General features: G+C 45.6%; 1 long non-coding RNA gene across 1 annotated transcript; it reads right to left on the bottom strand.

The window, feature by feature from the left end:
- Positions 1 to 1,429: 1,429 nt before the first annotated feature.
- LOC116966449 lies at positions 1,430 to 22,277 on the bottom strand. Its single transcript, XR_004410023.1, has 3 exons — positions 22,167 to 22,277; positions 8,077 to 8,085; positions 1,430 to 1,441 (listed from the first exon to the last, which is right to left on the bottom strand). It is a non-coding gene; the product is annotated as an uncharacterized LOC116966449 (long non-coding RNA).
- Positions 22,278 to 27,375: the final 5,098 nt, after the last annotated feature.

Genomic DNA, 27,375 nt, shown 5'->3' with positions numbered 1-27,375 from the left:
GACCACGTGAGTTTTCTCTGCCTGCTACGGTTTCCTCCCACACTCCAAAGACGTTCACGTAATCCTTACATTCCCTCTATCTCCATCCCTTCCCCACCTAAGTCATACCAGCTTCAAAGTAGTATTGTTGTCTCATTGTCTGTGCTCAATTTCACCTAGGCCACAGCTAACAATGGCCTGTTTCCTTGATCATCTTACTCTTTTGCGTGTCTTTCCTTCATTTGTTCTACATCTCTCTACATCAAGGTCTATATCTCTCGTTTCCCTTTCACCTGACTCTCAGTCTGGAGAAGGGTCTCGACCCAAAACGTCATGAATTTCTTTATCTCCAGAGATGCTGTATGACCTGCTGAGTTACTCCAGCGTTTTGTGTCTATCCACAGGTTTGCAGATTCATTTGGCTTAGGTAAAAATGATAAATTGTCCCTAGTGTGTAGGATACTGCTGGTGTACGGGGTGATCGCTGGTCAGAGTGGACTCAATGAGATTTAAGTTTCACTTGCCTTTGCTCTGTGCTCTTTCAACATTCTTTCAACTCTTTCAACATTCAGTAGTAACCCATACAAATAAACTTGGTGATTTCTTTATAGCTATCTTTATTTGAATATTAATGCCATCCATTAGTGTTACAAAAGGAATTAATTTTGTCTTGAAGAAGCGTTACAATAAGCATTCTAAGTTCAAGACAAAATAAATAAGACCACTGAGTTCTCTCACTCTCAATCATCAAACCTTGGCTGGTTGAGTTGCTGACTCACAGCAACAGAGACCCGGGTTCCATCCTAGAAACATAGAAACATAGAAAATAGTAAGATTATAACAATACATATTGTGGTTTTTCATTTTTTTTTTTTTTTTTTCGTTTCTCTTTTCTTATTATTATTATTTAATCACTCTCTTAATGATTTATAACTGTTCTATTCTTTTTCTATCATTATTTCTAAAAAAATAGTAGATAAGTATTACTAGTGTTTTACTTAATGCAAATTGAATTAATTTGATATAAAGTTGTTTGAAGCATTGTAATTGATTACCTTTAATAAAAAAATATAAAGAGAAAATAGTAAGATTAAACGAGAACTTACCAGTTTGAAGTTTGATCGTTATTTTATGAGGAGTAGCGTTGAGGGATTACGTGAAGAACCTCGCCAGGACGCATGCGTGTCATTCTTCAAAGCAGCGGTGTGAAATCACAGATAACGGTAATGACTAAACATAGTAAGATTAGAGAAGAGATACCAGTTGAGTATATGATCAAGGGTGGGAGCGGAGGGCACGTAATCCCTCAACGTTACTCCTCATAAAATAACGATCAAACTTCAAACTGGTAAGTTCTCGTTTAATCTTACTATTTTACTTCGGAGTCACGTGAGTGACTACGTGAAGACTTTAAAGTTCTGTGATTTCATGCCGTGGAAACGAGTCCATGCATCACATCTGCCTTGATTATGGGGAGAATAGTGTTAACATCATTAGACATCAATACAATATTGAAACCCCAACGATAAATATATTAACACCAAATTATAGCCCCTATTTATGGGGTAAATTATATTACAGAACTTAAAATTGTTTCTGCAAATGTTCCAGGTTCAATGACTGGTTTGTTATAAAATCATTGGAAAGTTTTCTCCGTTGACCATCCTGCTGTCTTGAGGATTTGGTCCATAGGAACGTCCAACTTCATAGCTGCCGATGTAGCGGCAGCCCTGGTGGAGTGAGATTTAAAATGCTAGTGTCTACTCCAGCCTTATTAGGACCTGTTTTAGCCATCTAGAGATGGTCTGGACTGTCACTGTTTTGAGTGGCTGTTTGTAGCTGATTAAAAGTGACATTTCTTTCCCTCTGATGATCTTAGTATACTCCATATATAATAGTAAGTGTGTTACAATACAGAGACGATCATCTGTCGGGTAGGCCCTGAATTCTGTTTTTAGGCCTGCTGACCCCTGTCTGTTCTGTTTGACTATTTCATTGATGTGAAAAGTGAAATTTCCAGATGAAATAGTCATGTTGTCCAGCCTTATGTTCTGTAGTGACTGGACGCTTTGTGCTGTGACCAAGGCCATCAGCATGACTGTTTCATAGTCATTTTCTGTAGGGACAGAGCTGTAGCTGGAGACCAGTTTCTTAACATGGTCAGTACAATGCTCACATCCCATATTTGGGAGTACCTGGTTCTTGGGGGATTAACATTAAAATGCCCCTCATGAGTTTGGTTACCAGGGTGTGTCCCAACAGAATGCCGCTCTGTTCCTTGCCACAGGTATGTTGACAGAGCACTTCTGGCGCAGTTGATGGCACTATGACTGAGCCTCTCATCGTAATGGAGGCTTGCCAGGAATTCCAGAACAGACGGGATGTTCATAGATCTGTGGGTGATCTTTCCTTTGTTACCGGATGGACCAGTAAATTAGGTCTATGATGGATGGTGATGCATGGTTCTAATACCATGTCTAGTATCACCGGGAACCATGGTTGAGTAGGCCAATCGGGTACTATCAAAATACCAGACGCAGAGTCTTGCTGTATTTTCCTTAATACCCGACTGATGAGGCAGAAAGGAGGGAATGCATAAATAATCAATTTCCCCCAATGCAGCGAAAATGCATCTGTTGCCGCTGCCCCAGGTCTGGTTCCCATGAAACATAATTTGATAACTGGTGATTGAGCCTGGATGCGAAAAGATCGATATCTGGTGTTCCATACCATGCTGTAATTTCAGCAAATACATTTTTATCCAACATCCATTCAGTGTTTTCATTGAATTTGCGTGACCTGGTGTTTGCCACTAAATTTAGTTTACCTGGTAAGTAGGTAGCTGATATCCAAATATCTCTCTGGATACACCATTGCCAAATTGTGTTGGCCAGATTGTCACATGATGTCGATTTATTTCCACCCATATGGTTGATATATGCTACCACGGTGGTGTTGTCAATTTGTAGTCTAACATGCTGGTGATTTAACCCAGAACAATATGACTTAAGGCCATGGAATGCACTTAACATTTCCAGGTAGTTTATGCCCAGTGTTGTTAATAATGATGCCTCCTGTGCATTCCTTCTCCCTCCACAGCTGGAGATGGAATTGGTAGCTCCCCAACCAAGTGCACTGGCATCAGTTTGTAGTACCATAGACGGGTTGCTGATAATTAGTGGATTGGAACAATACTTGATGTTGTGTTCCCACCATTTTAGTTCCATTATGGCCTCTGTTGGTAGCTTCATTGGTCTGTCAAAATGGCCACCATTAATTTTGAGTGCTCTTATTTTTGCTCTCTGTAAATTTCGATAGTGTAAAGGTCCAAATTGTGTGGCTGGAAATGCAGCCACTATTTTCCCAATTATTCTAGCTACCAGTCTAATGGATGGTTTGTTGATGTCAATGATTTCGCTACAAGCCTCTATTAAGGCTGTAACCTTTTCTTTCGGCAAAGTCACTGACATGAGAACTGAGTTAATGGTGAACCCCAGATAATCCATTTTTGTTGAAGGCGTTAATTTAGACTTAACTGGATGGATGATAAATCCCAGTTCTTCAAACAATTGTTTTGTGGCTGTTACTGCTTGTTTAGTCAATTCCAAAGTTTTGCCAACAATAAATATGTCATCTAGATATGCCATTACCATGTGTTTTTGTTTTCGCAGTAACGCTAGGGCTGGTTTCAAAATTTTTGTGAATAACCTGGGGGCTGATGTCAGGCCATTAGGTAGTGCCCTGTATTGCCAGTGCTGACCCATTCAGTTGAATGTTAAATAACATCTGTGGTCACCTCTTATGGGTACTGTATAGTAAGCATCTTTTAAATCGATGCTTGCCATGTAGTAGCCTTTGGAAATCAATTGCTTAGCAGTAACAAAGGTTTCCATCTTGAAATGAATATATTGTACAAAGGTATTTAAAGTAGTCAAATCGATGATGATGCGGCAACCACCATCTTTCTTGTTTTTTATAAAGATATTGGACACGAATTCCTGTGATTCGTGTTGGGTCTGTTCAATTACTCCTTTTTTATATAGCCGCTGTAGTTCAGCATGTGCTTTAGATTTTTCTATGCCTGTGAGCACGAACATTCGGTTCAGTACATGCTGTACCGGAGGGTTATGTTTTTGTATAAATTCTATGGTATAACCCTGGATACTGCTTAGAATGTAAGTGTCGGTAGTTATCTTATTCCATGCATCCAAATAATATCGTAATCTCCCACCAACTTTCATGCTCCCTTTAATTCTTAAGGAACCAGACCCACCTACCTCCATGATTACCAGTGGTAGGTGTGTTATTTCTTCGGCATCCTCCTTGGACGTTGAGGCGCCGTTGTCTGGGTCTGTAGTTGGGTTGGTGTTGAGGGCTTGCGCATTTTCCAGGGCGGTCGGTCTGGGCCATGGCCTAAAAAAGACCGATGTTGGGTGTTCCTGGTTTTTGCGCTTGCTCCGGTTTGTATTGGCCGACTGGGGGGTCCGTAGGGGTGATATTTTTGGCCGTAGTAGCTTTTGGTTGTTGCTTTTATGAGCCCCAGTGTTTTTGCCTCTTCATCAAGTTCTTTGACTTGTTTTGGTAAATCCCCTCCAAATAGTAGTATTGGCGGTTTGGAGGTTCCAGGTTTACAGAGGACGGCAAATTTGGGGTCTAAAGCTGGTTGGATAGCACTTTTCCTGATGTTGTTCAACTCGTATTGCGAGTTGCAGAGTAAAGCCAGTGCATCTTGGTGGTCTTGGGTCATGTTTTGCTCCTTCAATGTGCGGGCAAAAGCTGTAATTCCTGCCGTTAGGACTTTTAGGACTTTCTAAATTTTCAAGTCCCTGGTTCTAATTGATGTCCCCACATGTTTCCAGATGCACTGGTTTACACTGGGAACATTTAGCGACTTGCAGTTCCCTGGAGGTAAATGTCGTGCCATGGTGTCTGATAGTGCCAGTGCCTGCAGTTGGTTAAATGACATATAGTCAATGCTTGCCGCTATTTACGGCTCCAGATCTTGGCCAGTTTGGTCTGGTTGGATAAACTGGGACACCATGTCCAGCATGTTTTCTGTCACCCCAGGCATACTGGGGGTATGTTGTTCACTGCCCTCTTCAGGGTCAGCCCAGAATTGATCCTCCGTGCTCTCCTCTGATGAGGGAGAGACACTGTGCAGCCCCACAAGGGGTACTGCTGTGGGGCTTATTAATTGCCCACTGCGGCTAGCCTCCTTCTCCCGGAGCCTGCCACTTTGGAGTATTTCCTCCAGCAGCCGCTCCAACCGGCTCCAATGCTCACGGGCACTGGCCGTTCGCGGCTGCTCAAAGTCAGACTCATCGGAGTCTGGCATTCGGTCCGTTTTTTGCTTCGCTTTCCCGCCCGGCTTCACCGGTGCGAGAGCGAAGTTGGGCACAGCTGTTCACATTTCGGGAGATTGGCGTGCCGTTGGCTGCTGCTGCCGGCTGCCCGCAACTCCGCGGTTCTCCCCCGCCAGCTTTTTCGCAGCCTTCGTGGATCTGGTCCATGTCTCCACCTGTAAGGTAAGTGGAAGGAACGCAGAGTCTCCTTACCTGCTGTTCCCGGCTTTCAAATTCTGCCGCTAAGGGAACGTTGTTCCCCCTGCTGTGACTCGTTGCAATGCGTGTAGCGATATGACACGCATGCATCCTGGCGGGGTTCTTCACGTAGTCACTCACGTGACTCCGAAGTAAAATAGGTGCAGGAGTAGGCCATTCGGCCCTTCGAGCCTGCACCGCCATTCAATATGATCATGGCTGATCATCCAACTCAGTATCCTGCACCTGCCTTCTCTCCATACCCCCTGATCCCTTTAGCCACAAGGGCCACATCTAACTCCCTCTTAAATATAGCCAATGAACTGGCCTCAACTACCTTCTGTGGCAGAGAATTCCAGAGATTCACCACTCTCTGTGTGAAAAATGTTTTTCTCATCTCGGTCCTAAAGGATTTCCCCCTTATCCTTAAACTGTGACCCCTTGTCCTGGACTTCGCCAACATCGGGAACAATCTTCCTGCATCTAGCGTGTCCAACCCCTTAAGAATTTTGTAAGTTTCTATAAGATCCCCCCTCAATCTTCTAAATCCTAACGAGTACAAACCGAGTCTATCCAGTCTTTCTTCATATGAAAGTCCTGACATCCCAGGAATCAGTCTGGTGAACCTTCTCTGTACTCCCTCTATGGCAAGAATGTCTTTCCTCAGATTAGGAGACTAAAACTGTACGCAATACTCCAGGTGTGGTCTCACCAAGACCCTGTACAACTGCAGTAGAACCTCCCTGCTCCTACACTCAAATCCTTTTGCTATGAAACTTGGGTGCTGTCTGCATGGAGTTTGCACGTTCTTCTTGTAATCGCGTGGGTTTCCTCCAGGTGCTCCGGTTTCCTCCCACACTCCAAGAACGTGCGGGTTTGTAGGTTAATTGGCCTCCAAAAAATTGTTCTTAGTTTGTAAGGAGTGGATGAGAACATGGGATAACATGGAACAAGGGTCATTGGGTGATGGCTGGTCAGTGTGGACTCAGTGGGCCAAAGGGCTTGGTCCAAGCTCTATCTCAAACCTAAACTGCACTGCACTGAATTGAACTGAACTAAACTAAACTAAACTAAACTAAACTAAACTAAACTATGCCTCCAGGCAGTTCAGCTTATCACTACTGTGCTGCCCTACGCTTTATGGATTTTACCCTCAATGAAATGAATCTTGAGGACACACAGCTTCTAACATCTGTTGGTAGCTTGTTAGACATTTTCTGTCACAACTAGGCCATTACTAAGGAGCATAATTATTGATATGTGTATTAATTTGTATGAAGAAATTGGCAGCGTTAGCTTATTATTTCTTGTTTTGACTAATGTTAATCATTCAACAAATAATGATTGACAAAACCTAATCCCAGATGAAGCAAATCCAACACATTGCGATCATCGTAGAAACGAAGAACTGCAGGTGCTGGTTTATACCAAAGGTAGGCATAAAATGCTCGTGTAATAGCCCTGTCCCACGGTATGAGTTCATTCCAAGAACTCCCCCCTCCCGAGTTAAAAAAAAAATCAAACTCGTGGTAAGCACGGAGAATGAATGTAGCGGGTACGTCGGAGCTCGGGGTCGTCTCTTAGCGCTAACGGCAGGTACTCGGGAAGACTCGCTAACGGCAGGTAAGCACGGGAAGACTCGTGAAGATTTTTCAACATGATGAAAAATGTCCACGAGAGCCCCGAGTACCGACGAGTGGCCATTACCGTAAATCTCCGAGTTCAAATCAGGGCAAACTTGGGAGAACTCTTGGAATGAACTCGTACCGTGGGACAGGGGTTTAACTCAGCAGGTTAGGCAGCATCTATGGAGAAAAAGGATGGGTGACCCTTTGGGTCAAGACCCTCCTTCAGGCAGGTTTGTCTGAAGAAAGGCCTTGACCTGAAGCGTCACACCTTTATTTCTCTCAAGGGACATTGGGCTCATTGCTAGCCCCTGACACATCAACTCCGACATTCTGGTCTCTGATTCATGATGTCTTTTCCTTCTTCTGAAGCAGTCTCTCCAGAAACAAGGATGACTTGCTTCCACCGTGGTTGCCTGGGTTACGAGGTGCCTTGTCAGACCTTTGTGGGGAGACACAAGGTGGCCTGTAGGTGGTTTGTGAGATGGTCCATTCCTTCCACCTTTTCGCTCCAGATACATGGACCAGAGGTTCTCACAAACCGCCCACGGGCTTGCATTTAACCTCACAAAAGACATCACCACACACTCTGTCCACCAAATCTTTGCCTAAATTTCCAATTGATCTAACTTCTGTTGTATTCTTTGAACAACTTCACCAATTTTGGCGTTGCCTCCGAACTCACTGGTCAGACCAAGTACTCTTTCATCGAAAACACTAATACATATTACAACCAAGAGGATCCCCAGTACTGTGCTCTGTGGAACACCACAGTTCATAGATGTTCAGTCAGAAGAACATCCCTCCACCACCAACTGTGTCTTTGATGACCAAGGCAATTTACGCTGGTCATTCCCATGAAAAAGTTGCCCCACACATCTCCATTAAACTTCCCCCCTCTCACCTTATAGCTGTGCCCTCTAGTGTTGGACATCTCGAACCTGGGATGAAAGGTTCTGACTGTCTATCCTATCTACGCCTCTCATAATCTGTGGAGGCAATGGTGAGGTGACGTTTTGGGTCTAGGACCCTTCTCAGTTTCAGCCTTAAGCTGGGCCCATCACCACCATTCACCCTCCACCCTTCAGGCACGGTGGCACAGCAGTGGAGCTGCCACCTTACAGCGCCAGAGACCCGGGTTCGATCCTGAGTATGGGTGCCGCCTGTATGGTGTTTGTACATTCTTCCTGTGACCACTTGGGTTTTCTCTTGGTGCTCCAGTTTCCTCCCACACTCCAAAGATCTGTAGGTTAATTGGCTTCTGTAAAATCATCCTCGTGTGTAGGATAGAACTAGTGTAGGGGCGATCGCTGGTCGGCGCGGACTCTGTGGGATGACGGGACTGTTTTCACGCTGTGTCTCTAAAGAAAACTAAGCAGTGATGTTTGCAACATCTTAGACTGGGTTAGTCTGAACCCAGAACCTAGTGATGGGATCCTGTAGACCACAGTGAGTTTGGGATTTTCGATAAGGACTACACGCACAGTTTAAAAGGCAGAAGATTAAAATGTTCTGCAGGACAGAATCACTTTGTATCACCATTGATTTCACAGAGCAATGGAAACACGAGACATTAATAACACATACAGGGCAATTTGTGTTTCCTGATTGAATGAACAATCAGAAGTTTTGAAATATTGCTGGACTTACATACTCAGTCTTCCCGTGAATGAATGTGGCACTTGTCTGAATTATGGATCAATAGCAACTGATCTTTTATGTTAAGCTGTAATGAACTGAGCACCCTTATTGGTGATGTTATTTTGCCTCTGGCTATGTTTTAGCTGAACTGGAAAGCAATTTAGTTTAGTTGAGTTTAGTTTAGAGATACAGCGCGGAAACAGGCACTTCGGCCTACCGAGTCCACGCCGACCAGCGATCCTCATACACTAACACACCATCCTACACACACCAGGGACAATTTTATATTTGTACCATTGCAATTTACCTACAAACATATACGTCTTTGGAGTGTGGGAGGAAACCGAAGATCTCGGAGAAAAAAAAATGCAGGCCACAAGGAGATGAATTCAATTGAATACATTTTATTACATCCAGGAATTTGCCTTGGTGTTCCGCTCGCAAGTAACAACATGATATACAGTAGACAATTAAAAATAAAACATTATAATTTAAACATGTGAAGAATGAAATAAAATACCAGAACAAAAGGAGGCTACAGACTTTTGGTTATTGAGTAGAGCTACTGCTCGTGGGAAAAAAAGCTGTTTTTATGTCTGGCTGTGGCGGGTTTGACAGTCCGGAGTCGCCTTCCAGAGGGAAGTGATTCAAAGAGTTTGTGGCCAGGGTGAGAGGGATCAGAGATGATCTTACCCGCTCGCTTCCTGGCCCTTGCAGTGTACAGTTTGTCAATGGGGGGAAGGTTGCAGCCAACAACCTTCTCAAATGATCCGACGATTTGCTGCAGCCTCACAGAGGTCAGTGCGACAGGCCTGTGGTCATTAAAACCAGTAACCATATAACCATATAACAATTACAGCATGGAAACAGGCCATCTCGACCCCTCTAGTCCGTGCCGAACACATAATCTCCCCTAGTCCCATATACCTGCGCTCAGACCATAACCCTCCATTCCTTTCCCATCCATATAACTATCCAATTTATTTTTAAATGATAAAAACGAACCTGCCTCCACCACCTTCACTGGAAGCTCATTCCACACAGCCACCACTCTCTGAGTAAAGAAGTTCCCCCTCATGTTACCCCTAAACTTCAGTCCCTTAATTCTCAAGTCATGTCCCCTTGTTTGAATCTTCCCTACTCTCAGTGGGAAAAGCTTTTCCACGTCAACTCTGTCTATCCCTCTCATCATTTTAAAAACCTCTATCAAGTCCCCCCTTAACCTTCTGCGCTCCAAAGAATAAAGCCCTAACTTGTTCAACCTTTCTCTGTAACTTAGTTGCTGAAACCCAGGCAACATTCTAGTAAATCTCCTCTGTACTCTCTCTATTTTGTTGACATCCTTCCTATAATTAGGCGACCAAAATTGTACACCATACTCCAGAATTGGCCTCACCAATGCCTTGTACAATTTTAACATTACATCCCAACTTCTATACTCAATGCTCTGATTTATAAAGGCCAGCACACCAAAAGCTTTCTTTACCACCCTATCTACATGAGATTCCACTTTCATGGAACTGTGCACAGTTATTCCCAGATCCCTCTGTTCACCTACATTCTTCAATTCCCTACCATTTACCATGTACGTCCTATTTTGATTTGTCCTGCCAAGATGTAGCACCTCACACTTATCAGCATTAAACTCCATCTGCCATCTTTCAGCCCACTCTTCCAACTGGCATAAATCTCTCTGTAGACTTTGAAACTCTACGTAATCTAAGTAATCCTTGGCTGTTTGGGTACGGGAACAATAGTGGAGACTTTGAAGCAGGCAGGGAACACTGCAGGTTTGCAGGGACCGATTGATAATGTCTGTGTAGACTGGTGCCAGTAGTTCGGCACAGAGGTTGAGGGTAGAGGGTAAAACATTGTCCGGTCCTGGAGTTTTCTGTCTCCTGAATAGCTTTTCCACCTCCTCAATTGCTATTGTTAGTTAGAACATACAAACTCCGTACAGACAAGGATTACTGGTCTTAATGACTACAGGCCTGGCCTCTGTTATCATGAAGACCCTTAAAAGACTTGTACTGGAGCTGTGAGGCAGCAAATCTGCCACTGCACCACCATGCCACCCTTGCTTAACACCAACCAGTTGTAAAGCTGTTTGAGCTCAGCTCTGGATCAGGTAATGCCCCTGTCCCACTTATGCCCCTGTCCCACTTAGGAAACCTGAACGGAAACCTATGGAGACTTTGCGCCCCACCCAAGGTTTCCGTGCGGTTCCCGGAGGTTTTTGTCAGTCTCCCTACCTGCTTCCGCTACCTGCAACCTCCGGCAACCACCTGCAACCTCCGGGAACAGCACGGAAACCTTGGGTGGGGCGCAAAGTCTCCAGAGGTTTCCGTTCAGGTTTCCTAAGTGGGACAGGGGCATAAGGTTCCTCTCCTTAATATTGGGCCCCATATCTGAGGAAGAATGTACTGGTGTTGGAGAGGGTCCAGAGGAGGTTTCCGACAATGATCCCAGGAATGAGTGGGTTCATATATGATGAAAGTTTGAAGGCACAGGGCCTGTGCTCGCTGGAGTTTAGAAGGATAAGGGGGGACCTCATTGAAACTTACCGAATAGTGAAAGAAGATAGACATAAAAAGCTGGAGTAACTCAGCGGGACAGGCAGCATCTGTGGAGAGAAGGAATGGGTGACATTTCGGGTCAAGACCCTTCTTCAGTTGTTAGGTATAAGGGAAACGAGGGATATAGATGGTGATGTGGAGAGATAAAGAACAATGAATAAAAGATTAGCAAAAAAGTAACATGATAAAGGAAACAGGCCATTGTTAGCTGTTTGTTGGGTGAAAATGAAAAACTAGTGGGACTTGGGTGGGGGAGGGATAGAGAGAGAGGGAATGCCGGGGCTACCTGAAGTGAGATAAATCAATATTTATACCACTGGGCTGTAAGCTGCCCAAGTGAAATATGAGATGCTGTTCCTCCAATTTGCATTTAGCCTCACTCTGACAATGGCAATAATGAAAGGCCTGGATAGAGTGGATGTGGAGAGGATGTATCTACTCGTGGGAGCGTCTACAACCAGTGGTCATAGCCTGAGAATAAAGGGACGTACATAAAGAAAGCAGATGAGGAGGAATTTCTTACGTCAGAGGGTGGTGAATCTGTGGAATCCATTGCCGCAGACACTGTGGAGGCCAAGTCAATGGGTATTTGTAAAGTGGAGATTGACAGATTCTTGATTAGTGTCAGGGGTTATGGGGAAAAGGCAGGAGAATGGGGTTGAGAGGGAAAGATAGATCAGCCATGATTGAATGGCAGAGTAGGGCCGAATGGCCCTCTCAACTCCATTCTCCTGCCTTTTCCCCATAACCACTGACATCCGTACTAATCAAGAACATATCAATTCAGTTTAGTTTAGTTCATTGCCACATGTACCAAGGTACAGTGAAAAGCTTTTTTGTTGCGCGCTATCCAGTCAGCAGAAAGACTAGACATGATTACTATCAAGACGTCCACAGTGTATAGATACAGGATAAAAGGAGCAAGATAAAGTCCAGTAAAGTCCGATTAAAGATAGTCTGATGGTCTCCAATGAAGGAGAGGGTATCTTAGGACCACTCTCTAGTTGGTGAGAGGCTGATTCAGTTGTCTGATAAACTGTCCCTGAATCTGGAGGTGTGCATTTTCACGATTCTGTACCTCTTGCCTGAAGGGAGAGGAGAGAAGAGGGAGTGACCGGGGTGAGACTGGAACTTGAGAGAGGAGCTCACAACACCTTTAGTTCTGGATAGAGTGGATGCGGAGAGGATGTGTCCGCATCCACTGGATAGAGTGGATGCGGAGAGGGAGAGTCTAAGACTAGAGGGCACAGCCTCAGAATTAAAGGACGTACCTTTACAGAGGAGAAGAGGAGGAATTTCTTCAGCCAGAGAGTCGTGAATCTGTGGAATTCGTTGCCACAGACAGCTGTGGAGGCCAAGTCATTAGGCAGGTTCGTGATTAGTGAGGGTGTCAAAGGTAATGGGGAGAGGGTAGGAGAATGGAGATGAGGGAAAAATAAATCAGCTATGATTGAATGGCAGGCTAGACTCGATGGGTTGAATGGCCTAATTCTGCACCTATGACTTATGAACTTGAGCTATTTCTGCAATTGCGATGTAAATGTATTAGTGCTCCAGATTTCAGCATCTGCAGTCTCTTGTGTCATTGAACATAGAACATAGAACAGTACAGAACAAGGAACAGGCCCTTCAGCCCACAAAGTTCTGAGATGAACATGATGCCAAGACCAACTTATCTGCCAGGATATAATTCATATCCTTCCATTCCCTGCATATCCATGTGCCTATTCAAACATGCCTCCACTACCACCCCCAGCAACATGTTACAGGCACTCACCACCCATCACAAGGGCTGCACAGTGGTGCAGTGGTAGTGTTGATGCCTTACACCTCCAGAGTTCCAGGTTCGATCCTGACCACGGGTGTTGTTTGTACGTTCTCCTTGTGACTTGCGTGGGTTTTCTCCGGGTGCTCCGGTTTCCTCCCACACTCCAAAGACGTACAGGTTTGTAGGTTAATTGGCTTCTGTAAATTGCCCATAATGTGTAGGATAGTGCTAGTGTAGGGGTGATTGCTGGTCGGCTCGGACTCGGTGGGCCGAAGGACCTGATTCCACGTTGTATCGCTAAACTAAACTAAACTAATGTTTGTATCCAATCTAATACTGAACACCCTATTCTACGAGCATCAATTCTGTCATCCAACCTATTGGGCACATTGGTCAGCATGGACAAGTTGGGCTGAAGGGCCTGTTTCCACAATGCATGGTTCTATGATTCTATCTGACTGTTCACAAATTGTGTCAAAAGGAATTGCAGATGCTGGTTTACACCAAAGATAGCCATTAAGTGCTGGAGTGACTCAATGGGTCAGGCAGCATCTCTGGGGAAACAAGATGAATTGGTCAGGACTGTTATTTGGCAATAGACAATAGACAATAGGTGCAGGAGTAGGCCATTTGGCCCTTCGAGCCACACCGCCATTCAATGTGATCATGGCTGATCATCCCCAATCAGTACCCCGTTCCTGCATTCTCCCCATATTCCCTGACTCCGCTATCTTCAAGAGCCCTATCTAGCTCTTAAATCTGGACTCTTAAATCCGGAGCTCCCCAGATTTGGCTGCGCAGTCATGAGTGTATCGGGAGTATCTTAAGGGGCTGAGAATCAAATCCTTGTCTGGTAGTCACATGAAGGGTCTCCACCCAAACGTCACCCATTCCTTCTCTCCAGAGATGCTGCCTGTCCCGCTGAGTTACTCCAACATCTTGTGTCTATCTTCAGTGTAAACCAGCATCTACTACAGCTCCTTCCTACACATTAGATACTGAATATCTTCAACTAAAACATTGGTTATTCCCAGCACATCCATAGATAAGAGGCAAAGGTAAAGGCCAATTGAATGTTTTTTAAGTGAGGGATAAGGTAAAGGACTATAGACAATAGGTGCAGGAGTGGGCCATTCGCCCTTCGAGCCAGCACCGCCATTCATGGCTGATCATCCCCAATCAGTACCCCGTTCCTGCCTTCTCCCCATATCCCCTGACTCCGCTATTTTTAAGAGCCCTATCTAGCTCTCTCTTGAAAGCATCCAGAGAACCGGCCTTCACCGCCCTCTGAGGCAGAGAATTCCACAGACTCACCACTCTCTGTGAGAAAAAGTGTTTCCTCGTCCCCGTTCTAAATGGCTTACTCCTTATTCTTAAACTGTGGCCCCTGGTTCTGGACTCCCCCAACATCGGGAACATGTTTCCTACCTCTAGCGCATCCAAGCCCTTAACAAACAAGGAGAAGAAGGTTTGCACTACTCAAAGAACCCGGACCTATGAGTTAGCATCCCCCTCTGACATTGGATCCCCAACTTCCTAACCCACAGTCAATGAGGACACAAAGTGCTGGAGTAACTTAGCGGGTCAGGCAGCATCCCTGGAGGTCATGGACAGGTGATGTTTCTGGTCGGGACCCTTCTGACATAATCCACAATAATTCTCAACACAGGGGCCCCACAAGGATGTATTCTCAGCCCCTCATGACACTCCCTGTACACTCACTGTTGTGCAGCCAAGCCCGCGCCTAACTCCATTTACAGATTTGCAAATGACACCACTGAAGTGGGCTGTATCTTGCCACGAACTAATGCCAAGATCAGTTCCGAGCTACAGAGTGGAAACAGGCCCTTCGGCCCACTGAGTCCATGCCGACCGATGATCACCCCGTACTATCCCACTAGGGACAATTTTTTACCGACGCCAATAACCTACTAACCTGTACGTCTTTGAGCGTGGAAGGAAACCGGAGCTCCCGGAGAAAACCCACGCAGGTCACAGGGAGAACGTGCAAACTCCATACAGACAGCGCCCGCTGTGAGGCAGCAACTCTATTGCTGCACCACCGTGCACCACCTTGGTCTTTTGACCCAGTCTAATGAACAAAATAAAATTAAGTGGTCCAGTATGATATTAATACAAGTGAAAATCTATTGTATATGTAAAATATTAAGTAAAATTGTCCTTAATGCAAAACAGCTGCTTTGTTTGCCAGTCTATGAATAACACTCAATTTGACAGAGCCATTATCAATTGGAGATTTGTTACTTTAACCTGGCCTGCTCCACACAAAGCCTGCATGATTTCCTCCCCATCCCACCTCCCTTTTAATTGATTTTCCATTACCTCGACGATATGCGAAAAAAACACTGTGCATAATAGTAATTATTTTGCCTCTAAATGCCGTTTGACTGAAGGGAGAGATCACGTGGCCATTTTTTGTTGTTGAATTGGACACCAATCTGCTCCGCGAGGGAGAATGACCCAGGGCTTTCCTATCAGTTTCTGACACAAGACAAATAGCATCTGACCCAGAGGCCTCGAAAGGTGAGGAACCTCACGAGGAACAGCAAAGATGACATTAGAAGCACTTCCTGTCCTCGATTCATCAAAGCAAGCCATCTGACTCCCCGGGCACTCTACCCAGCAGGGAAAGAACTGCAATCTTGATTTAGTGCGGTTTAAAGGATTAAGTGTCAACTTTAAACCGTAAACATGCCAGGAGCTATTGAACAAGACTTGGTGTCTCACTGTATCAGTTCTGTTGACTGGAAAAATCCTATAAAATTGTGTATAAAATCATGAGAGGGAGTGATCGGGTAGATAGATGTACACAGAGTCTCTTGCCCAGAGTAGGTGAATCGAGGACCGGAGGATATGGGTTTAAGGTGAAGGGGAAAAGATTTCATAGGAATCTGAGGGGATAACTTTTTTAACTTGGTTGGTGTGTGGAACAAACTGCCGGAGGAGATATTTAAGAAGGAACTGCAGATGCTGGAAAATCGAAGGTACACAAAAAAGCTGGAGAAACTCAGCCGAAGGAGGTAGTTGAGGCTGGGACTATCCCAACGTTCAACAAACAGTTAGACAGGTGCATGGATAGGACAGGTTTGGAGGGATATGGACCACACGTGGGCAGGTGGGACTAGTGTAGCTGGCACATGTTGGCTGGTGTGGGCAGTTGGGCCGAAGGGCCTGTTTCCACATTGTATCACTCTATCACTCTAAGACTCCTCTATAAAAATAACAGGTAGACAGAAATGCTGGAGAAACTCAGCGGGTGAGGCAGCATCTATGGAGCGAAGGAATAGGTGATGTTTTGGGTCGAGACCCTTCTTCAGACTTAAAAATAAAGTTCGTTTTCTTCAATCTGCATCCTCATAACATTGAAGCATTGATGTGATATTGGGTTTAAACATGCCCGACTCCCACCAAAGGGGACACTCTATTGATGGAAGCAATATAAAGTCGATCTTCCATCCGGATAACGATTGACTTAGAGGATCTATGCACTATTATTGTGGAGATGCTGAATATTCCTTTATATTAACTCCAGAAAACATTCTGAACCCTTAATGTTCACGTACATAATTGATGGGAGCAGAATTAGGCCATTCAGCCCATCAAGTCTATTCCGCCATTTAATCCTGGCTGATCTATCTCTCCTTCCTTACCCCATTCTCCTCCCTTCTCCCCATAACCCCTGACACCCGTACTAATCAAGAATCTATCTATCTCTGCCTTAAAAATATCCATTGACTTGGCCTCCACAGCCTTCTGTGAAAATGAATTCTACAGACTCACCACCCACTGACTAAAGAAATTTCTCCTCATCTCCTTCCTAAAGAAATGTTCTTTCATTCTGAGGCTATGGCCTCTGGTCCTAGACCCTCCCGCTACTGCAAACATCCTCTCCACGTCCACTGTATCCTGGCCTTTCACTAAGTTTCAATGAGGTCCCCCCTAAACTCCAGCGAAAGTAGAAGCCCAGTGCCGTCAAACGCTCATCATATGTTAACCCACTCATTCCTGGGATGGATCAATGGAGACAGGGGGTGGAAATCCTGGGGGGGGGGACATGCCCTCCCCCCCCTGCTTTGAGAGGTGGGGGACGATCCACCCCCCCCCCCATGTTTTGTAATCCGGACTTCATCAGCTGCTTTCTAAGGGCTGAATTGGCCCGTTCATGGCTTAAAATAGTAAGATTAAACGAGAACTTACCAGTTTGAAGTTTGATCTGTATTTTATGAGGAGTTACGATGAGGGATTACGTGAAGAGCCCGCTCAGCACGCATGCGCGGCATACTTCAAAGCAGCGGTGTGGAATCACAGATAGACACAGTTATTGAAGTAAACATAGTAAAGACAAGGAGACATCAGTTTATCAGTTTGACCCATATTATTGAGTATGGGAGCGGAGGGCACGTAATCCCTCATCGTAACTCCTCATAAAATACAGATCAAACTTCAAACTGGTAAGTTCTCGTTTAATCTTACTATTTTACTTCGGAGTCACGTGAGTGATTCCGTGAAGACTTCAAAGCTCTGTGATTTCAAACCGTGTTACAGTTATTACTTCACTCACTGCCGAAGTCCTTGAGGGAGGAAGTGTGTTACCGTAATCAACCAATGAATCTGTTTGTAGAAAAACACAATGTTTTTTTTTAACAATAACAACAAAGAAATTAAATCGCTCCCCTGGACTTAAATTAAATATTTGCAGTCTGTAAAATCTTTTCTGCAAATAAAACAGGTTTTGCCAACGGCTTATTATAGAATTTCTGAACGGTCTTTCCCCCCACCATCCTGCTGTAGCCAGGATGTGGTCTATAAGCACGTCCATTCTTTTAGCCGTCGACGTGGATGCTGCCCTGGTGGAATAAAATTTGTACATGTTAGTGTTTATCCCAGCAGTTTTTAGCACCTGCTTGAGCCATCTCTCAATGGTTTGGCTCATCACCCGACCATAAGGTTTTTTTATGACTGACCCACAAGGCTTTTCATCTCCCTCGAATATTTTGGTTGTGTCTATGTAGGATAGTAGGTGGGTCATGGCACATAACCGTGGTTCTGGTGGGTAAGCCCGGAATTCCACGACTGGATTAGGTGTTCCTGGTCTGCTCTGTTTGATCATTCCCTGGATAATGACAGAGATCTGGTCTGGAGCTGTGAGCATGCTGTCCAGTCGCAATAGGTGTAGTGACTGGACCCTCTGTGCAGATACAAGTGCCATCAACATGAGTGTTTTTGAGCATAGATTGTTCCAGGTTGAGGGATCTGGCTGGTGGCCATCCCCTGAGGTATGTCAGGACCACACTGACATCCCATGTATGGGTGTACCTTGGTCTAGGGGTTAGAGTTGTAAATACCCTTCATTAGTTTGACCACCAGCGGGTGGGACCCCATGGCCTGTTGTCCTGGAGCTGGTTTTAAACAGACAGGCAGGGCACTTCTAGCTGTGTTGATGGCTCTGTAGCTGCGTCCTTCATCGTGGTGAAGGTTCGCCAGGAATTCCAGTACGTTGGTAAGTGTAGCGGTTGAGTAGGTGGTCCCTGTATCCAAGAAGTACTTCTCCCATTTTTTGATGCTGGACAAGTGCTGTTTTTTAGTGGATGTTCGGAGGGATGCTGACATGGTGTCGACGGTTTGTTATGATAATCCCAGTCCCAGAAGTGGTTTGTGCAGAATCTGCAACCCAGGAGTTTGTTTTTTTCATGGCACGGGTGGCTTGCGCCCGACACTGGGTGTTAATAACTCTGGGTCACTGGGGAATACCATCGGAGCTTCAACAACCATGTCATGGAGTATTGGGAACCATGGCTGTGTAGGCCAGTCGGATACTATCAAAATACCTGAAGCAGAGTCCATTTGTATTGTGCGTAGTCCCCGACTGATGAGGCAGAAGGGAGGAAATGCATAGAAGAAGAATTTCCCCAATCCAGCGCGAACGCATCTACCGCTGCTGCCTCAGGGTCTGGTTCCCAAGCGACATACATAGGTACCTGGTGATTTAGCCTTGATGCAAATAAATCGATATCTGGCATGCCATATTGCTTGATAACTTTTGTGAACATTTTTTTTTGGGGTTTTAACATCCATTCGATGTTGTCATTAAATTTACGTGACCTGGTGTCTGCCACTGTATTTAGCTTACCTGGCAGGTAAGTTGCTGATAGCCAAATATGTCTTTGGACACACCATTGCCAAATTGTGTTGACCAACTTGTCGCATGATACCGATTTTATGCCGCCTATATGGTTAATGTAGGCCACCATCGTAGAATTATCTATTTGTAACCGTACATGCAAGTGATGCATATTTATGCATATGCTTTTAAACCATAAAAGTCACCCAACATCTCTAGATAATTAATGCCCAGTGTAAGTGGTAACGATGACTCTGGGTTAGTCCATCTACTACTTGTGCTGGATATAGAGTTAGTTGCTCCCCAGCCTTGAGCACTGGCATCTGTTTGGATAACTGACGTAGGGTTAGTGATGATAATAGGGCTGAAACTATGCCAAACGTTCTCTTGGCAATGTTACAGTCACGTAGACTGAATTAATTGTGAAGCCCAAGTAGTCCATGATTGTGGATGGCTTCAACCTAGATTTATCTGGATGTAAGACAATCCCAGGGTTTCGAATAACTGTTTTGTAGCTGATACAGCTAACATAGTCAATTCCATGGTCTTGCCTACCATTTAAGATATCATCAAGATATGCCATGACAATATGTTTTTGTCTTCTGAATATTGTGAGAGCTGGTTTTAGTATCTTGGTGAACAATCTTGGGCTGATGTGAACCCATTGGGTAACGCTTTAAACTGCTATAGCTGCCCCATCCAGGTAAATTTCAGGTATCTGCGATGATCCTTGTGAATGGTACTAAATAGTAATCATCTTTAAGATGAATGCTTGCCATGAAGTATCCTTTGGAATTTAGTTGTTTGGCAGTAACAACCGGTTCCATTTTGAAATATATGTACTTAACAAACATATTTAGTGAAGTTAAGTCAATGATGATGCGACATCCACCATCTTTTTTGGGTTTAGTGAATATATTTGATACGAATTGCAAGGGTTCAGGTTTTCCCATGATACCCTTTGTAATTAGTCTCACCAGTTCAGCTTGTCCCTCTCGTTTCTTTAACGGCGAGGGGAAAATACCCTCTGGGGTGAATGTTGACCTGGTGGCAATTTTTCTAGTATGAATGTATTTGTATTCACTAATGCCATTGAGTATATACTGATCACTCGTGATAGACTCCCATGTGTTGGTATTACTCTATATACTGGTAGGAACCAGACCCACCTACCTCCATGGTTATGGGTATTCTCCTGTTTCCTGCCGGTCCAACTAGTGTTGCACGTCATCTGCAGTGGCGGTGACGTTGGGGGGTGGCACATTTTCCATGGGGTCCGCTCTGGGCCCTGGTCTAAAGAAGACTTTCGGTGATAGAATGCGGACCCCGAGCTTTCATCAGTCCCATATGGTAGACGTTGACTGATGGACGCGATGGGGTGCTGCTGCGTAGGAATTCATGTTTTTGGTTTGCTCGTCCTGGCCCTGCCCTCATGAGACCGAAAGTTTTGTCAAACCTCTTTCATGTCCTTCATATGCTTTGTGAGGTTTTTGCCAAAGAGCAGTGGGTCTGGCTCAGTGGTTGGGGTATGCACAACCCCGCAAATGTAGGATTTTTATGGCAGGTCTTATGACTTGTTTACGAAGGTTGTGGTCATCTCCGTATTTGTCCACGGAACGAGGAAAACGATGTGATGGCTGACGTCAGGCTTTTAACGGCCTCCTGCACGTGGGGTTGCCACGTAGCTGTCCACCACACCTATCAGCTCTTCCTGTTCCTGCACCCCTTGCATACTCCCGAGATCTTCAGCCATTGCCCCTGTTCTTGACCAGCCCAGTCCTGGTCACCAAAGCTATCCTCAGGAAAGGAGGAAGCAATGGACAGTGCACAAGGCACTGTGGAGGGAGTGCCTGACCTCCCTCTGCGAGAGCGCCCCTCCTGGGGTGCACCTCGCTGGAGCTCCTGCTCCAAGAGCCCCTCCATGCGACTCATGCGGCTGTCTCTCCCCCGCCTGGGTGGAGAGACGTCCCCGTCCGACAAGTGGGAGCCACCGGCCGGATGCCTCTTCCGTGGCGTTACTTCCAGCCCGCTGCTCAGGCGCTAGCGGGGCTGGGCTCGGCACGGTGTCGGGATAGCGGAGCACCGGGTAAGCGGTCCTACCGCCTTGTTGCTGCCCCCCCCCAGATGGAACGCTCCTCCGTGGAGTCGAGCGGGGGACAGGTCTGTTCTGTTGCTGCCCCCCCCCAGATGGAACGCTCCTCCGTGGAGTCGAGCGGGGGACAGGTTTGTTCTAGAGCCTTACTTCTCTGCCGGAAAGCAGAAGGCTCCCTGTGAAAGAAACCCCCGACCTCAGCTTACCCGACGGTCCGTTCTTTCACCTCCGTAGCGGGAGCGCCTGACTCCTGATGTGCCACTGTTGCTCTGCTGAACGTAATGCCGCGCATGCGTGCTGAGCGGGTTCTTCACGGAATCACTCACGTGACTCCGAAGTAAAATCAAACTGCTGCATCGAGGCCATCGAGGCTCCCGATATTGAAGCCCCCGCCGGCCGATGAAAGACCCCACCCCACGATTCGGGGCGGACAAAGTTGTTGGAGTTCGGAGTCGGTCACCCACCAGCTCAGCTCCCGATATTACCTTCCCCAGGGCCCATGGCTGAAGCCACACGCGTGCGCGCTTGCGCGCTCGCGGCCACCAAGAAATTGCGTCCCCCGCATGTTTTGACAGGGATTTCCGTGCCTGAATGGAGACGACCAACAAGCTAACGCACGCTCCATAAAATGTCATAGGTTCGATGGTGCACTGGTTCAATGGTGTATTCATTATCATGTGTACCAACGTACAATGCGATTCATGTTTTGCATCCAGATCAGTAAGATCTTTGCCATATATAAGTACAATAAGTGCATAATACATAGTCAATAGAAGACATAGATTACAATAGGTACATAATACAGCACCTCATATTACGCTTGGGCAGCTTACACCCCAGCAGTATGAGCATAGACGTCTCTAAATCCCAATAGCCCTTGCTTCCCTCTCTCCACATCCCTCCCCCTCCCCAGTTCTCCCAGCAGGTCTCCGACTACATTGTATTTCTCTAGCGCCCACTCCCGTGACATCAGTCTGAAGAAGGGTCTCGACCCGAAACGTCGCCCATTCCTGCTCTCCAGAGATACTGCCTGTCCCACTGAGTTACGCCAGCATTTTTTGCCTATCTTCATATAGAAACAGCCCACTGAGTCTCAGTGCACGAGTTGCCAGAATGTTGTGTGTTTATGAGCCGAATGCTTGGTGGAAAGAATCTATTCTTGAATCTGCTGGCCATGGTTTTCAGGCCCCTGTACCTTCTACCCGATGGAAGGAGTGGCTTGAGAGCATGGCCAGGGTGGTGTGGGTCCTTGGTGATGTTGGCTGCCTTTATGAGGCTGTGCCTCATGAAGTTTAGTTTATTTGATTTAGTTTAGAGACACAGCACGGAAACAGGCCTTTTGGCCCACCGAGTCTGCACCGACCAGCGATCCCCACTCAATAACACTATACCTACACACAGTGGGACAGGCAGCATCTCTGGATAGAATGAATGGGTGACATTTTAACACCATCCTACACACACTAGGGACAATTGTTATATTTACCAAGCCAATTTACCTACATGCCTGTACGTCTTTGGAGTGTAAACGAAGAACTCGGAGAAAATCCATGCAGGTCACGGGGAGAACGTACAAACTCTGTGCAGACGGAACCCGTAGATGGGATCGAACCCGGGTTTCCGGCTCTGCAAGCGCTGTTAAGCTGCAGCTCTACCGCTGCGCCATCATCCACGTACCAAATCTCCTCAATCTTCGAAGGAAGTAGAGATGTTGAGGCGTTTCTTTATGATTGCATCAATGTGTTGGGTCTAGGACAGAGTTATGCATGCCCAGGAACTTGAAGCAGTTGAATATTCTCTACCACCATTCTGTCTTCTATGGGCAAGCCTGTTCTGAATCCAAATTATCAAGTCCCTGTGAATCCCATGGATCTCAATCATCTGGATCCAATCATCTGGTCTGACTAAGATCCATGTAGACGACATCCATGGCCCTACCTTCATCAATCATCTTCGCCACAGTCACGTCACAGTGTAAGAATAAAGGGTGGGCCATTTAGGACTGAGATGAGGAAAAACATTTTCACCCAGAGAGCTGTGAGTCTGTGGAATTCTTTGCCACAGAAGGCAGTGGAGGCCACTTCACTGGATGTATTCAAGAGAGGGTTAGATATAACTCTTAGGGCTAATGGAAAATTAGGATATGGGGAAAAAGCAGGAATGGGGTACTGATTTTGGATGATCAGCCATGATCACATTTCAAATTCTTATTCCCATCATGACCTTCCTGTCCTGGGCCTCCTCCACTGTCAGAGTGAGACCACATGCATATTGGAGGAACAACACATCCTATTTTGTTTGGGAAGTTTTCAACCCAGTGGTATGAACATTGATTTCTCTAATTTCAAGCAATCCCTGCATTCTCTCTCTCTCTCCACCCCTACCCCTCCCGAGGTGTCCTGCCAGTTCCACTGTTCACTTCGTTATCCATGTATCCCTTCGTTATCATCTCTTCAAAGCCAACAATGGACCTTTGTGGGCTCCACCTTCCCTTGGCCATCAGTGCCGGCTCTGATTTGTTCTGTATCTCTTCATACCTCTAGTTTCCCTCCTTCCTGATTCTCAGTCTGAAGAAGGGTCTCGACCCAAAACGTCACCTATTCCTTCTCTCCAGAGATGCTGCCTGTCCCGCTAAGTCACTCCACCATATTGTGTCTATGTTCTGGGTAAACCAGCATCTGCAGTTCCTTCGTACACATTGAACATTGTACAAACTTTCATACAGGGCCACTTCCTACCATCCACTGCTACCATCCATACACTCATAGTTTGTCAATATTTTTTTCGAAGACAAGTAACCCAATATAGAATATGTGTAAAGGGCCTGTTCCACTTAGGCTATTTTTAGGCAGCTGCCGGCGACTGTCATAGTAGCAGGTCGCTGAAAAACTGGCGACTGGACCCCCCCCTTCGACATAAAATTTGAAATAGAATCATTACTTTACAACAACAAAAAAACGAAGTCAGCACTGGCGACAACTAATGCCCCTGTCCCACTTAGGAAACCTGAACGGAAACCTCTGGAGACTTTGTGCCCCACCCAAGGTTTCCGTGCGGTTCCCGGAGGTTCCCGGAGGTTTTTGTCAGTCTCCCTACCTGCAACCTCCAGCAACCACCTGCAACCTCCGGCAACCACCTGCAACCTCCGGCAACCACCTGCAACCTCGACAACCTACGACAGCACCTACGTCAGGAGAAGTCAAGCTACGCTCATTGGCGTCAAACCCACTGTCGATGACTGTCTCCGAAATATTTTCAACATGTTGAAAATCCAGCAGCGACTCTTTGGGCGACTGAGGAGACTGCTCATGACCATATAGGTGACAGCCTAGTCACCTGATAGAGAAAGAACTGCAGATGCTGGTTTAAATTGAAGGTAGACACATAATGCTAGAGTATGCCAGACAGCATCTCTGGAGAGAAGGAGCCTGTCCCGCTGAGTTCCTCCAGCATTTTGTGTCTATCTTCAGTTTAAACCAGCATCTGCAGTTCCTTCCTACACATGGTAACTCTGCAATCCATTTATCCATTGATAAAAGCCATATAACTCTACTTGTGTCATTAACATGTCTATCTTGTTATAAATGTTTCATACATTCAGATAAAGTACTTCTGATTTTGATTATTCTCCCTGTTGTAACTGTAATCATGATGGCACTATTACCACAATTAAATTCCCCAGCTTCAAGCATCCATCATATGTGCACAATCTTTTGTTAAATTTGCAAAATATAATATTTTATTAGAAGCATGTACACAAATAATAGCAAGAGACAATTTAATTACAGATTTCTTACACAGTTTAAAAATTTTTTTTTTTTAAAGAATCAAGATAAGGAGAGAAAAAGATGAGAGAAACTATAATCTAATAGAGAGAAAAAGAAGATGAAAAAGGAAACTACCGATAACAGCATTCTGGTTTGGGAATTGCTCTGCCCAGGACAAGAAGGCTCTGCAGAGAGTAGTGCGTTCGGCCGAACGCACTATGGGAACTACACTCGCCCCCCTGCAGAAACCGTACATCAGGAGGTGCAACTCCAGAGCCAATAAGATCATGGGGGACCCCTTCCACCCCTGCAACGGATTGTTCCAGCTGTTACGGTCAGGCAAGCGCTTCCGTTGCCATGCTGTGAGAATGAGGAGGTTGAGAAGGAGTTTCTTCCCAGAGGCCATTAGGACTGTAAACTCCTATCTCACCAGGGACTAACTTTACTGGACCACTCGACTGCTTTTTAAAAAAATTGCTGTTTTTTTTTTACCTTTTTCCTTCCGCCCACAATATTTAATATGTAAAAGAATATGTGATTCTGTTCCATTCTCTTTGTAGTTTGTTTGGCTGTTTGTTTCTTTGTTTTTTGCACAAAGTCCGCGAGCATTGCCACTTTTCATTTCACTGCACATCTCGTATGTGACGAATAAACTTGACTTGACTTGAGATCCAGGAGATGTTGAGTATAACTATTCATCCAATCCCAGACTCAGGTTTCAACCCTGATTTTGTGTTAAACCAATTCACTTTTTCAAGAATTCAATAAATGGAGACCATATTCTAACAAATAATTCTGGTTTGTCAATTAAGACAAATCTTATTTTTTCCAAATGCAAGGTCTCAGTCATTTCCGTAATCCACATATTAATTGTGGGGGCTGCTGGTTTTTTCCAAAATTTTAGTATGTTGTGCACAATCTGACGGAATTTTTTAACAAATAAAGTTGTTGATCACGATCAGGTACTTTGGGTGCCTGGTCCTTCGTATAGATGAGTTCTGAAGTCACAGGGACCGTATAAGGCAAACTCATCCCTCTGTGTGGCACGGTGGCGCAGCCGGTAGAGTTGCTGCCTCACTGCGACATAGACCCGGGTTCGATCCTGACTAAGGGTGCTGTCTGTACGGACTTTGGACGTTCCAGGTGCTCCAGTTTCCTCCACACTCCAAAGACGTACAGGTTTGTAGGTTAATTGGCTTTGGTAAAAATAGTAAATTGTCCCTAGTGCGTGTAGGATAGTGCTAGTGCGCAGGGTGAATGCTGGTCAGCATTGACACGGTGGGCCGATCGGCCTACTTCCGCACTGTTTGGCTAAAGTCCAAAGTAAAGTCTTAAGTGAAGTATAAAGTAAACCATCATCTCTCCATAGTAGACACAAAATGCTGGAGTAACTCAGTGGGTGAGGCAGCATCTATGGAGAGAAGGAATGGGTGACGTTTCGGGTCGACACCCTTCTTCAGACTGAGACATCTCTCTAACATCCCTTACCCATTCCCAATACTCCTCCAACTCCAGCATCTCGCTTGCTGGACCTAACTGTGTCTGCTTCCTCCAGGACTGACCCTCGCTATTCCCCCTGTTGTCTCATTGCTATCTCCATAAACCTTCAGCAACAGACTGGTTCCACCAAGATGCAGCACAGAACGCCATGGGAGATCTTTCTTCCCTGTGGCTATCAAACTTTAGGTCTTCTCCCCCTTCTGTTGTGGGGTAGACTGTCGCCACCCCCCCCCACCCCCCACCTCCACACATACACAATCCTTTCCACTTGTCACTTTAATTTCATGTTTCATGTATTTTGTGTCTTATGACTGTTGGTGGATCAATTTCCCTCCTGGGATAAATAAAGTTCAATTGTATCGTATCGAATACATTCAAACCGTACACAAGTGCAGGTGTCATGGTAGCGCAACTGGTAGAGCCGCCGCCTCACTGCGCCAGAGACCCGGGTTCAATCCTGACCTCGGGTGCTGACTGTGTGGAGTTTGCACAATCTTCCCGTGACCGCGTGGGTCTCCTCTGGGTGCTTGGGCTTCCTCCCACATCTGAAAGAAGTGCGGGTTTGCAGGCTAAATTGGTCTCTGTAAAGTTGTCTCTGGTGTGGATGGGAAAGTGGGATAGTATGGATTTAATGTGACTGGGTGATTGATGGATGGCATAGACTCAAAACTAAATGAAACTCCAAGAAGTGCCGACACTAGAATATGGTGTTACAGTGCTATACTGTTAGCTATTGGGAAAGTGC

The sequence above is a fragment of the Amblyraja radiata genome, chromosome 37 (assembly GCF_010909765.2).
Source record: "Amblyraja radiata isolate CabotCenter1 chromosome 37, sAmbRad1.1.pri, whole genome shotgun sequence".
NCBI lineage: Eukaryota > Metazoa > Chordata > Chondrichthyes > Rajiformes > Rajidae > Amblyraja > Amblyraja radiata.
The sequence above is the reverse complement of the archived record's forward strand: the minus strand, read 5'-3'. Positions and strand labels throughout refer to the sequence as shown.